At 38.7% G+C, this 12,872-nt stretch overlaps 1 protein-coding gene across 4 annotated transcripts in view; it reads left to right on the top strand.

The window, feature by feature from the left end:
- Positions 1-12,872, top strand: part of myripb (myosin VIIA and Rab interacting protein b) — a 117,845-nt gene that overhangs the window by 20,211 nt on the left and 84,762 nt on the right. The gene's annotated exons all lie outside the window — the stretch shown is intronic.

Below are 12,872 nucleotides of genomic sequence, written 5' to 3'. Positions count from 1 at the left end.
ACATAGTTTAATAAAATGAAATATAGACTATAAACAGTAATTTAAAGATGTATATGTACTATAAATGTAGTATACAGATGAATATATATGTACTAAGAACATAATATACAGATTAATATATGTACTATGAATATAATTACAGATGAATATGAGTATATATGTACTATGAACAATAATATACAGATGAATATGTATATGTATTGTGAACATGATATACAGATGCCTATTACTATACACAGAGATTTACAGGAGGATGGAACGGTGAACATAATAAATTGCTATAACTATAAACAGAGAACGGGTATATATACAATGGTAATAATTTAATGGTGAGCAGCAATACAAAGAAGAGCAGTGTGCAAATGAGCAAAGGTTTGTGTAAACAGTCTGTGCAATAACAAAGTGTGAGGTGAGAAATTATCAGTGTCTCGGTGAGCATAAGTTTTTGAGAAGACAGTCCATTAGTCCTCTTCCCAAGTACTAGCAATTTTTTAATTATAAGAATTGTCCTTTGACCAAGTCAAAGTTTTTATTCAAGAGATGACACTAATTACATGGTGAGTTAATCCAAACATCTCTTCCCATGCAGATTTTGAAGGTAAAGAGGGAAACCCAGAAAACAGGATAAGGCACAATGTCTGTGTCTATAAAAAAAAAAAAAAAAAGAAAAATGTGAGAAGGAGGTAAGCTGAATGCCAAAGATAAGTCGGAGAAGGTCGTAAAAACGTTATTATTGAAAAAGTGTTCAAAGCATTAGATCCTTCTTCTCCCAGAATGTAAATGTAGAATCTGTGAAGGAGGGGAAAGGTGATTATTGCATATAGGAGCCATGGTAGATGTTGAGGTAAATTTAAAATAATGCCAAAATGTATAAAATATTTTAAGAGAGGTACGCACTACTGGATTATCAGTATAGCGTGCCTCTGAGGTAGGAAGGGAGGAAAACACCATAGCAGAGAGGGATGTTGAAATACATGACTTTGCCCTAAGAGACACCATGGCAGATTGGTGGAACGCACCCAGAACATCAGCTTATTAATATTAGCTGCCCAATAATAATGCATAAGGTTAGGTAATTCAAGGCCCCCACTTAGTCAGCATTTTTTAAGTAAAAATTTGGAAAACCTGGAGGAAACCTGTCAGGGCCTGGCGATTTCTTTGATTGCAATAGATTAATTGATTTAATTACTTTAATTGAGTTAATTAAGATGTCATGTTCAGATGCTAATGAAGGGTCAACTATGGGACATGCAATACCTCCAAGAAATTGGTTCATCTTATCTGATATACAGTACCAGGAGGCTTCAGCTATGTACAAGAAGGAATTAAAACGTTTAAATATTTAATTAATTTCTAAAGGATCTGGGGTTAAAGTACAAACCGATTCCAAAAAATTTGGGACACTGTACAAATTGTAAATAAAAGACTTAGGCTTAGACATAGAAGAGGAACACTTCATACAGTACTAGATTTATCCATAACTGGGTCAATAACACAGTTTAGACCTTCCCCAAATATCAAGAGTTGTGTGTTCAGTCACTGTCCCTTGACAGTAAGTTTTAAGCGAATAGAGCATTATCAAATTTGGAGCATAAACGTTTACCAATATTACTGGAAATATGCATATAATCCGCTGCCCTTCTCTCAGCAACGCTGGAGTTAAAGTCAGGAAAGACTTTGCGGTCCTGATAAAAAAGTTGGATTCAATTTATCACGAAAGTAGTGAATCCGCATTATCATAACTGTGGGTCTTTGATTATCGCGTTTAGCTGAAGCCACAGGACCAACGTGGTGAGCTCGTTCCAACAGCGGACCACAGAAAGATTTCTGATCTGAAATATCCTAAAGGAACTATGACAAAAACGCAACTGGATCACTCCCTTTCTTTCGCTCAGTAATGCCAAAGATTCGGAAATTGCTTCGTCGTGAGCGGAACTCCAAGTCCTCCACTTTGTCGGTGTGCTGTTTATTAGCCTAGTTTAGTTTTTTTTTTACCGCCTGTTCCAGCGATACAATGCGGTCACTTTAAACATTCAGGTGCTGACCTAGCTCATCAATATGCCATCCTTGTGATGCAATAGTTGAATTAAAACAATTCAAAAGACTTAATAACCAGAGCCTGAATTGCAATGGTAGTTGTTAGATCAGAGATCAGAATGACGCAGAGGTTTTTCAGTTCAAATGGTAGCTGGTTATCATGACTCTCTGTAACAGTCGTTGACAGATTTAGGCTTTCACTGTATTTTAGAAGCCATATATCCTTTTTGAATACAGTTATAAATTTAGCTAATGAAAATAAAGGCGCCAAGTACCTAAAGATAACTTGGGTTGCCTGAAAAAAAAATACAGCTAAATACAGATAAAATGCTCAGGAGCTTACTTCATCTGTGTCCTCTCACTCACATGCTCAACCGGGTGTCAGCAGGTATGATTTTTATATATTCAACAAAAATAAATGATTTAAGTTTGCAACTAGAACCTGTATAGAAACTTAGATGCGTTGTGGTATGCAAGTATTTTTTTTTAATATTTTATTTTGATTAGTTTGATTATTCAAAACCCCATCGTAACTCCGTCTTTTCGTAGTTGTATGTAAAGTAGTGCTCTGCAATTTCCCCTGTATTATAGCATGGTCTGTATAGCCATGCTTTTGTTTTGATTTCTGTCCTGTCTCCACCCTGTTTTGTGATTTGTCTTTTCCCTTACATACTTTAAGTGTTTAAAACTTTTTTAAATTTACCCTTTTTATGTATATAACTCCCTGTTACAGTCATGGTTTTGCAAAGTAATTTGTTCAGTGTACTGATTATTACCAGGCTGTGTTTGTTCACCCTCATGTTTTCTTATGTCATGTTTCACAGTTTTGATCTTGCTTTGATTTTATTCTTAATTATTCCTTCTAGCTTCTACCTTCATATTGTTTGTTACTCATCCGATCATAGTCTCATCTTATAGACTCTCTTTTTTAGCCATTTTGTATTTGTTTTGTTTAAATTAAAAAAAGAAAAAATCTCAGCATTTGTATCCTTCTCCAATATCAAGAAAACTCCCATTATTTGACATATGTAATCAGATTTAAGAAAAGCCAACTATTTTGTTAATCATTAAATGCATTAAATGCATAGCTTTGGATTTAATTGGTTTATGTTTAAATAATGGCATATTTGAGACCTGTAAGATTTGGGAGGTGATATTTTGTCTTTATTGTTTATGATTTCTTTCTTAACTGTTCTTTACATAAATCAAAAGTTCAGATTTAGAGATACCTATAATAAAGTTCCTAAACACAATAGGTTAAAATCTGCTTTTGGGGTGTGTGTGTGTGTGTGTGTGTGTGTGTGTGTGTGTGTGTGTGTGTGTGTGTGTGTGTGTGTTTTTTTACTGACTCCACTTGGAGTATTCCACTGTGGAGGAATAACACATTCCTTAAATAGCACCTTATCTAATTTCTAATTCTCAAGGGTTCATTCATTAAAGGTTTCTCTAAGCACTCCCTTGTGTTCTTACACAAATTTATATATAAAAACAATACCTTCTGCCCCCTTTTCTTTCTATAAAAAATAAGATGACATTGGTACTGGATTTAATATCCTTATCTATTTTTATGTAACATATTTTGAAAGAAAAACTATTTAATAATTGATGTATTAACACCATTGTGTCGTCTAATGAATGTGAGAAATCAGATGTGCAAACATTTTATTAAACATACAAATGTATAACACAATGAAACACAACACAAAATAACTAAATAAAAATAAAAGGATTAAAATCTCAAACATGAACTATGAGCTACACCAGAAAACATGGAAAGATAAATGATATGTAAACAGTGTAGTGAAAGGTGAGGCTATATAGAGTAAGTGCTAATTACAAGAGAATATAAAACAGCTGTGCAAACAACCACATGACACGGTTTAGTGAGGTGCAGTTGCTGATGGAAAACATACTTCATGTGTGCTCTGGGTACTCAGAAAAGGTATCCTTCGCTCTATTTGGGTTTTTGGAAATAACAACCTCTTTGAAGCTCAAGGGGGGGACAAAGATCACGGTGGAGCCCAAAGGGTAAGCAGTGTCATCCCTATTAAACAAGGGGGGATCGACATTACACTATGTAACAAGTGGAGGAGCGATTTCCTTAGCAAAGCGGAATGATGGCGTGAAATCCAGCAAAGTGAAGAGTGATGCAGACCACCATCCTCAGCAGGTGATCTGCAAGTAGGGAAGGGGAGGTTGGATATGGTTCAAACCAGGGTGAGAGCCCCTTCCTTGGACGTCTCCACAGTGCACATTAAACATGGACTAAAAGACTGTGAAACAATCATGTGACATGGTTAATGAGGTGCTGTGGCAAATGGGAAAAAAATCTTCTGTCACCTTATTGAAACATATCCTGTCTAAACTACTAATCCTGTCACCTTAATAAAACATAAAATGTTTGACTCAGAGTTAATACTAATTGGTTGAATTTAATCTTCTTTTTAAATGATAGTTAGAGAGAAGAGCAAAAATTGCACATTCACATTTACAGGTCACAGACACCCATGATTGGCTAGTGTTGCTGTGATTGATTGGGGGTAGAGTATGCCATCTCTTCCACTCTGAGAACAAGGCAAATTTGCAGCCTTAGAATCCCAGGCAGGGATGGCTGTAATGTCAGAGCAAACACATTCAGCAAATAAAATTGTAAATAGTGCACTATTTATAGTAATAGTATTAACAGACAACAGTACAAACCATGCACTTACAAATAACACACATATTAATTTATGCTTTCTTACCATATTATCTGTGTGAAGCTGCTTTGAGACAATGTCCATTGTTAAAGGCTCTACAAATAAAAAAATTATTGAATTGAATTGAATTGAATTACCCTGAAGAAAAATTGTTTTTCCCATCTCAGGGAGTTAGCATGAGGAAGAAACCTTGGGAAAAACAATTCTTCTTCTGGGTAATTCAGTTCAATACAATTTAATAATTGTAATAATATTTGGATTTACACTCACTATGCTCTTTAATATGATCGCATGTACAGCTAATAATAATTTAATTATTTATCAACCAGGTATTTGCAGTTGGTGAAAACACAAAAAACTATACAAATTATACATATTTCAATTATTGTTCACTTTAAACACCAGAATCAAGAGATTTCTGTGACATTAATTATATCATATATTTTGGTTCAGAAGGTGTTGGTTTGAATCTTTCATAAATAGTTGATCTCCTGGGATTTCACTTTTTAGAGTGTACAAGATATTTCTGCTAACAACTGAGTGGTCAGTATAAATGCTTTGTTCATAAGAGAGGTCAGAGACAAATGACTAGATTGATTTCCAGGAAGGATATAATGACTCAAATAATCAGTATTTACAACATTTCTGCTGAGCAGAAAACATTTCAGTAAGCACAACACATTAAACTTTGAGCTGCATGGGCTACTAAAGTATCAAATTGGGTTCTTTCACCAAGAACAAGAATCTGAGGCTGTCATGGGCACAGGCTCACCAAAAATGTACATACTCTTGTTCTTGGCTCATAGTAGTGGAAACTAATTCGGTCTTCGGACTTCATGGTGATGGAAAATTGTACCATGCAAGCTTTTTTAATTACAAAGTAACAATTTTGAACATAATTGCGTTCTTCTTCATCCCATAGATACTCTCCAGAGTTCTAGAGAAATGTAGGCAATGTGAAAGCCAGTGAATCAACAGCCACAAATGGATGGACAAATGGTTAAAAGAAAAATTGGCAGGACATGTAGGGTGGCAATTATTTTTAAGAAACCTGCATGCAATTAGTTGCCTTACCCCTCAATAACTAGAATTGGCAAACATAAAAGTGAAAACATTTTAGTGATATGAATTCTGGTATTGCATGTGTACTATTATAAATCACAGCAACTTTGCATGGAAAAAAGATAAATCAGTAATAGTCAAAATGTAAAATGGCTAATTTCCTCTATCCCCAGGTTACTTTCCTAACACCATTGTTTGTATAATTTATTTAAGCATTTGTCATTAAAAATAATGCAGATTGAAAAGAGATAAGATATACAGTTTTATTATGGACAGTTCATTGATTAGAAGAACAGACAGTTTAAAAATATGAAATGTGTTTTTTTTTTTTACTTTTTTGAAAGACTGCACAAATTATTACATTAACAAATTTTAGGGGTTAAAGTCATGTTTGAATTTATCTAAAAATGCACTTGCTATTTAAATTATGTAGTTAACTGTGGGTAATATGTAATGTGAAAAGTGAACACTGTGGGATGCAAAGGAGTCTGTAGTGTGAATTAACCAGTGTGCCAAATTGTGTCTTCTTTTGCCCCGATTACTTTGAGTCCTAGAAAACCACATAGCCTCTCTACTGCTGTTCTAAAGTTAAACATATTTAATTTTAGACTCAAAGGAAAAAAGACAAAAAAGAAATATCTATATATTGATTTCTCTATTCTGGTGTGGGTTTATAGGATTTAAGCCCATATTCTGAAAGTGACAGATCAGTTATCAGCCCTATCATCCTTCTGATCCATCATTTAATCCTTCTCCCTCATTCTATCTCTCCCTCTGTCTATTAATGATATGGAACATTTTTTACTCAGCATCTCTTAAAGAAACACAGCAAATACTTTACAGACTGAAGCCAGCATATTTTTTTGTGTGAAACCAACATATTGCTATGATAAATCATGATATGCTTAACAAAGTAAAACAAACATAAGTGCAAAAAAGATCTATTTAAATTTGTAAAAATGAATATTCTTATTTATTTGCACACAGTTCAAATATTTAAATACGTATTTAGGAAAAGGAAATTGCAATAAAACTGGAGATTTGTCAACAGATGTAGCATATGCAAATAAGCAGCCGGGAGGAATACTTCTGTGAGTGTGTGTTTGTGTGTGTGTGTGTGTGTGTGTGTGTGTGTGTGTGTGTGTGTGTGTGTGTGTGTGTGAATTTGCCTCATTTTTGTAACCTGCTCCCTACATTTCATAAAATTATCATTCCAAATGATTTGGAAAAAAGTAATGTGCACTGTGAGAGTGACCTGAAACATTTATATACATTTATTTTCCACTTTCTGTATTTTCTGTTTTTTTTGCAGAATCCTATTAAACTGAGGCTCAGACCAAAAGCATGTTGTGTAAGCAGTCTTGCGAGCAGCTTATTTTTATTGAGGTCAAATAAACCTTGCGATTCATGGTGTGGTGTATGGTCATGGTAGTTTGTGTGCTATATTGGCCCACACCATGATATCTTTTTTCTTATAAAAAAAAAAAGAAAAAGATTTTGGCATGCCTGCACACAAATACATTTCTTTATAGTGCATGGCTTACAGCATGACTTGTTCACTCAGCCAGGCAGAAGATGGGATGGAAAGCAAAATAAAAATTTTTTTTGCTTTAAAATTCCCTTAAAAATGTAATGTCACATTCCAGAGTTTTTATAACCAGTGCTGGCTAGTATTAATGAGCAAGAAATCTTAACCTTTATTTTGGAAATTAGCTTAAAGAGGTTGATTTTAATTTGATTGGAAGTACCCAGCCACTGTAAGTGATGTAGCACCACTGGCCATTATAAGAACACACTGTAGAGACTGGGGCTAATTTCTATCTAGCACAGACTGTAGGCTTTCAGAACTATCAATTACTTTGTCAGGATTGTCATATGATTACGCAGAGTGAAACACCATTTAAGGTTGTGGTTAGGTAGAGTATTGATAAAATTTGTTTAATCCTATCCATTCAATATTTGGACTAGCTTTCACCTTTTTATATCCCACAGCCACAGTATAAATATTCCATTACCTCACAACAATTTTTTTTAAATAATTTAGATTTTAACATATTCAATAATTATGGTTCTCAATTAAAATCAATTACTGACCCTCAAAATAAGTACTACAAATTGTCTTGAGAGTACATGCTAGTCTTTCTCCAAATTTTTGTAATTCGGTCTTTGGCCAAATGAAACCCATTACTTGGATTCAGTTTTTATATTTGTAGGAATATAATTGAAATTTGATTGAACCTACTTTAGAAAAAAATTACATTCATGCATTTCATGGTTTCGGCTATAGTATTTCTTATTTGGAATGAGATGTTGATAGAATCTGAAAATTTATAAGAATGTCTTTAGGTTACATATGTAACCCTAGTTCCCTGAGAGAACAAGACACTGCTTTGGAACGCTTTGGGAACGAGACTGCGTTGTCCATGCTCTGAATAATTAGTCAAATCAGGACCAGGAAGTATAAAACACACATGGCGAGAAGCCTGCTTCAGCTTCTGTAACCGAGAAAGAAGTGCTGATGGGACGCCGGAGGTGTGGCATAGAGACACAGCGTCTTGTTCCCTCAGGGAACTAGGGTTACATATGTAAGCTAGAGACATTCCCTTTCAGGAACTCGAGCTGCATCGTAACGCTTTGGGAGCGAGAGTCCAATCCCACTACACCGAACAGTCCCTGACTAGTGTGAATGAGCACACTCACAGGTGGTCGAAGGACAGAGGTGTCCGGAATGGCACAGTGGTCAAGGTTGTAAAACCTGACAAGGTAAGCGGGGTGGACCATCCCGCAGCGTCGCAGAGGTCTTTGAGGGACACTCCAGAGAACCAAGCCTTGGAGGCTGCCACACTCCGGGTCGAGTGTGTCCTGACCTCGAATGGAGCGGGGAGACCTATAACGTCAATAATCCATTTACTGAGCATCTGCTTATGAGCAGGAAGGCCTCTCCTCAGAGGGCCATAGTAGATGAACAATTGTTTCAAATTCTTTCAGGGACTTGTCTGGTTAACATAACAGTCTAGTGCTCGGACTGGGCACACCCGGTTTAGTCTCTTCTGGTCTGGGGTCTGGAATGGAGGAGGATTGAATGCCTGGAGCCTGACATGTCATGGGAGGACCGAGGGCACCTGGGGACGTAACCCGCTCTAGGGTGCAGGAAGGCACTGGTCATGCCTGGAGCGAACTCCGGGAAAGAGGGGGCCACAGAAAGGGCCTGTAAATCACCTACTCGCCCCAGAGAGCAGATAGCCAGCAAGAACGTGGCCTTAATGGACAAATGCCTCCATGAAATCTTTGCCAAAGGCTGGAAGGGGGGGCTCAGACAAAACCTTCATCACTACGGCCACAGGAGGCCTCAGCCTATGTGTGCCGTTTCCTGCAAAAACTCCAGCACTGAACCAACTGGACAGTGGACTGGGTTGACCGGGAGCACCACACAGTGAACAGGCACCATCTTGCCGCATACAACCTCCACGTGGAGAGAGATCTGGATTGAAGAATGGTATCTACTACCTCGGTGAAGAGACCAGAACCTCAAAGCTGTGCCCCTTCAGGGGCCACAGCCACAGCTTCCACCGCTCGGGTGGGTGTAAACTATTGTGCCCCCTGATTAAGAGAGGAGATCCCTTCCTGAGAGGAATCTCCCATGAAGGCTTCTTGAGGAAGGCATACAGGAAGGCGTACAGGTGCAGCATCAGCCACGGCTGTGCCATGGCATCGAGTCCCAGTGGGGCTAGTGGATATAGGGAGAACCACAGTGGACAGTGTGACATCTCTAAAGACACAAACAGGTCTGCTCCACCACCTGAAGCTTAATTTACAAATAGACCATTTGGATTCCATGTACAAATGTGTGGCAGTTATGATGGATAATGTGTAGTTATGAATATTTAAATTGTTCATGCTGAGTATAGCCTGCGGGAAAAAAAGTTTTTTTGTGCCTGGCTGTTCTGGTGGACGAGGCTCTGTAGTGTTGACCAGGAGGCAGCAGTTCGAAGAGAGTGGGCTGGGTGTGTGGGGTACAAAATTATTTTCTTAGCCCTTTTCTCCACTCTGGATGAGTAAAACTTTTGGAGATTGGGCAGTGGGGCATAAATAATCTTCTCAACAGTGACTTGACTGTCCGCTGTAGCCTCTTGATGTCTGATTTGGTAGCTGAATCAAACCAGACAATTATAGATATACACAGGACAGACTCAATAATGGCAGAGTAGAATTGTTTCAGCAGCTCCTGTGGCAGGTTGAATTTCCTCAGTTGGCGAAGGAAGTACAACCTCTGCTGGGCCTTTTTACTAATGGAGTCAATGTTATTGTCCCACTTCAGTTCCTGAGAGATGGTGGTACACAGTAACTTGAATGACTCCACTGTTGTTACAGTGCTGTTCATGATGGTGAGTTGGGGGAGTGCTGAGGGATTTCTCCTGAAGTCCACGATCATCTTCACTGTTTTGAATGTGTTGAGCTCTTCCACCTTCCATCTATGGGGACTATTCCATAGACCTGGCCTGGTGTGGCCACTCATAACCGCTCCCCATCCTGTGAGGGACACATCTGCCATTAGCTCTATGCGATGACCGGGGACTCCCAACACAGGGCCTTGGAGTAGGTTTAGCTTACGTAGATCTAGGATAGGATGCAACCCATCATCCTTTTTGGGAACTATGAAGTACTGGCGGTAGAACCCAGACTCTCTGTCTGAAGGAGAGACCACCTCGATAGACTTCTTCCGCAGAAGAGTGTCTACTTCTTATTCCAAGACCAGAGCCTGCTTGCTTCTCACTAGAGTGGGAGAGAGCCCATCTACCCAGAGCAGACAAGACCCAAACTGAATCGTATAGCCTCTCTCTACAGTGCGCAGGACACAACTGGCAGAGTTAGCCAGGCTGCCAGGTGCTCCCTTAGCGGTATCAGACTGACCTCCGGTGTGTCTAGAGGCAGGGCAGTGCCCTGACGTGTGGAAAACCAGGGAGGAAGCTTGTTGTAGCTGTCCGTACCCTGAAGCACATTACTTGGCAGGGTTAATGAGCCAGAGCGGTGCTACACACCCTCCAGTCATTCCCCCCATAGGTCCAGTCAGGATCCTACACAGGGGGAGAATGCATCGCGACACTCTGTCTTAGCACTAGTCTTTGTCGGTAGGAAGTGCTGGGTAAAGAGCAGTTCCATAAAAGCGGGGTGGTCTGAGGGCAAGAGTGTGGCATCCAGCAGCATGGCTTTGTCCCTGTCAGACACTGACAGTATGCAGAGGCTTGGTGGGTAGTGTCAGGGTCTTAAGGGAGGATGCCGCACCTGGGGAAAGATAGTCTGCTAGCGTCTCTTTAATCCGTGGCATGACTCAATAGCCATGATCTCTTAGCCCTGTGACATTTGAGTACACTGCGGTCTTGGGGCTAAAGGGGCGGCCCGAGAAGAGCCGAGCCCAAGACCTGGATACCTCGGTCTGCCTGCAGAGCTTGACCTGCTGAGGCGTAAGCCTTACCTACGAGCAGGGTTTTCATGGGTAATGTCGGGGTCTTGAGGGACGAGGCGGTCCCGGGAGAGAGATAGCTCACAAGCGTCTCTTCACCCTGCGGCATTGCTCCATACCCGTGTACTTTCCCCCCCATGACATATTAATACAGCACCGAAAGGGGCTGAAGGGGCTTCGCCCATGACCATGACCCCTAAGTGTGCAGGTCTGGAAAGTACAGTAGACCCTGACATGGAGTTTGTGAGTTTGTGTCAGAGAGCGCTCGTCCAGCTTACTGGACGGAGGGACTTTCTGGCTACGTTGAGGTCACAACCCCCAAAAATGCTTACTGGCTTATTATTATTACCATTATTATTATTATCATTATTATTATTATTGTTTTTTATTTTCTTTTATTTATTTTTTTATTTTTTCTACGAGGCGTGAGAGCACCCTAGCGATCTCATAGAAATGAGCACGGCACAATATGCGCAAATCATGCACAGAATGTGCAGAGAATGTGCGCAGTCAGCTCCTCGAGAACTGACCTTGCTCTGCCCCAACTCCATAGCTCCTTGAGCCTAGCTCAAAGCGCCCCCTCCTCCTCAGAGGAAGAGGGGCAGAGCTAATGCTCTCGTGGCAGGGGGAAGAAACCGCCGAACCTGTGACCAAGCAGGTGAGGTTGGAGAGAGGGACAAGCCAGTCTCAAAATCCCCTGCGAGGTCCATTATATATATATATATATCCATATATATATTTGATATATTTGATATATTTGATATATATATATATATATATATATATATATATATATATATATATATATATATATATATTTTATTTTCTGACGAACAATTCATACACACAGAGTGCTTTGTGAACAAACAGAAGCTGGTGCTCGCCTCACTTTATGTGCGTTTTATACTTCCTGGTTGTGACGTCACCCCACTGGTGACGGCCAGCGTCCAATTTTTGACTGATTACACATTATTTTAGAGAGTGGACACTTGGGCATGTTCCCAAAGCATTTCGAGACAGCTCGAGCTCCTGAAAGGGAACCTTTCCAAGGTTTTTCTTTATGAAGGAGTCCGGCTTCCTTTATAAAGTTTCTTGGCCTTATAAACTTCTCTCCTTCTATTCTTTTTTCTTTTTAGTAGGAAGTACAATTATGCATTAAGAATCACTGTGTATGAGCTGACAAAGCAAGTGCAGCACAAAAATTTAAGAATCTGAGAGAGTAACAGCAACGGTGGTCAACAAACAAAAAAAACCCACACCACTTAAAAATATGTGAAAGCAAAATTAGAGAAACAGATGAACCTTAACTCAAAACATCCCTACATTCAAGTAGCTAACCTACCCAAAATTCTGTTGTTGTTCTTGACTTGTCAATGTGTCTTGCAAAAAAAATAAAAAATAAAAAATAAAAAATAATATATATATATATATATATATATATATATATATATATATATATATATATATATATATATATATATATATTAATTTGTGATTAAAAAAAAAAAAGCAAAAGTGCAGACAGAATCACAGAATTTAGCAAAATCTGATCAGTAAGTGATATGGACTAGTTACTGTGAATATTGAACAACATATTCTGCATGTCTTTGGTA

Source organism: Silurus meridionalis, chromosome 21, assembly GCF_014805685.1.
Source record: "Silurus meridionalis isolate SWU-2019-XX chromosome 21, ASM1480568v1, whole genome shotgun sequence".
NCBI lineage: Eukaryota > Metazoa > Chordata > Actinopteri > Siluriformes > Siluridae > Silurus > Silurus meridionalis.
The sequence above is the reverse complement of the archived record's forward strand: the minus strand, read 5'-3'. Positions and strand labels throughout refer to the sequence as shown.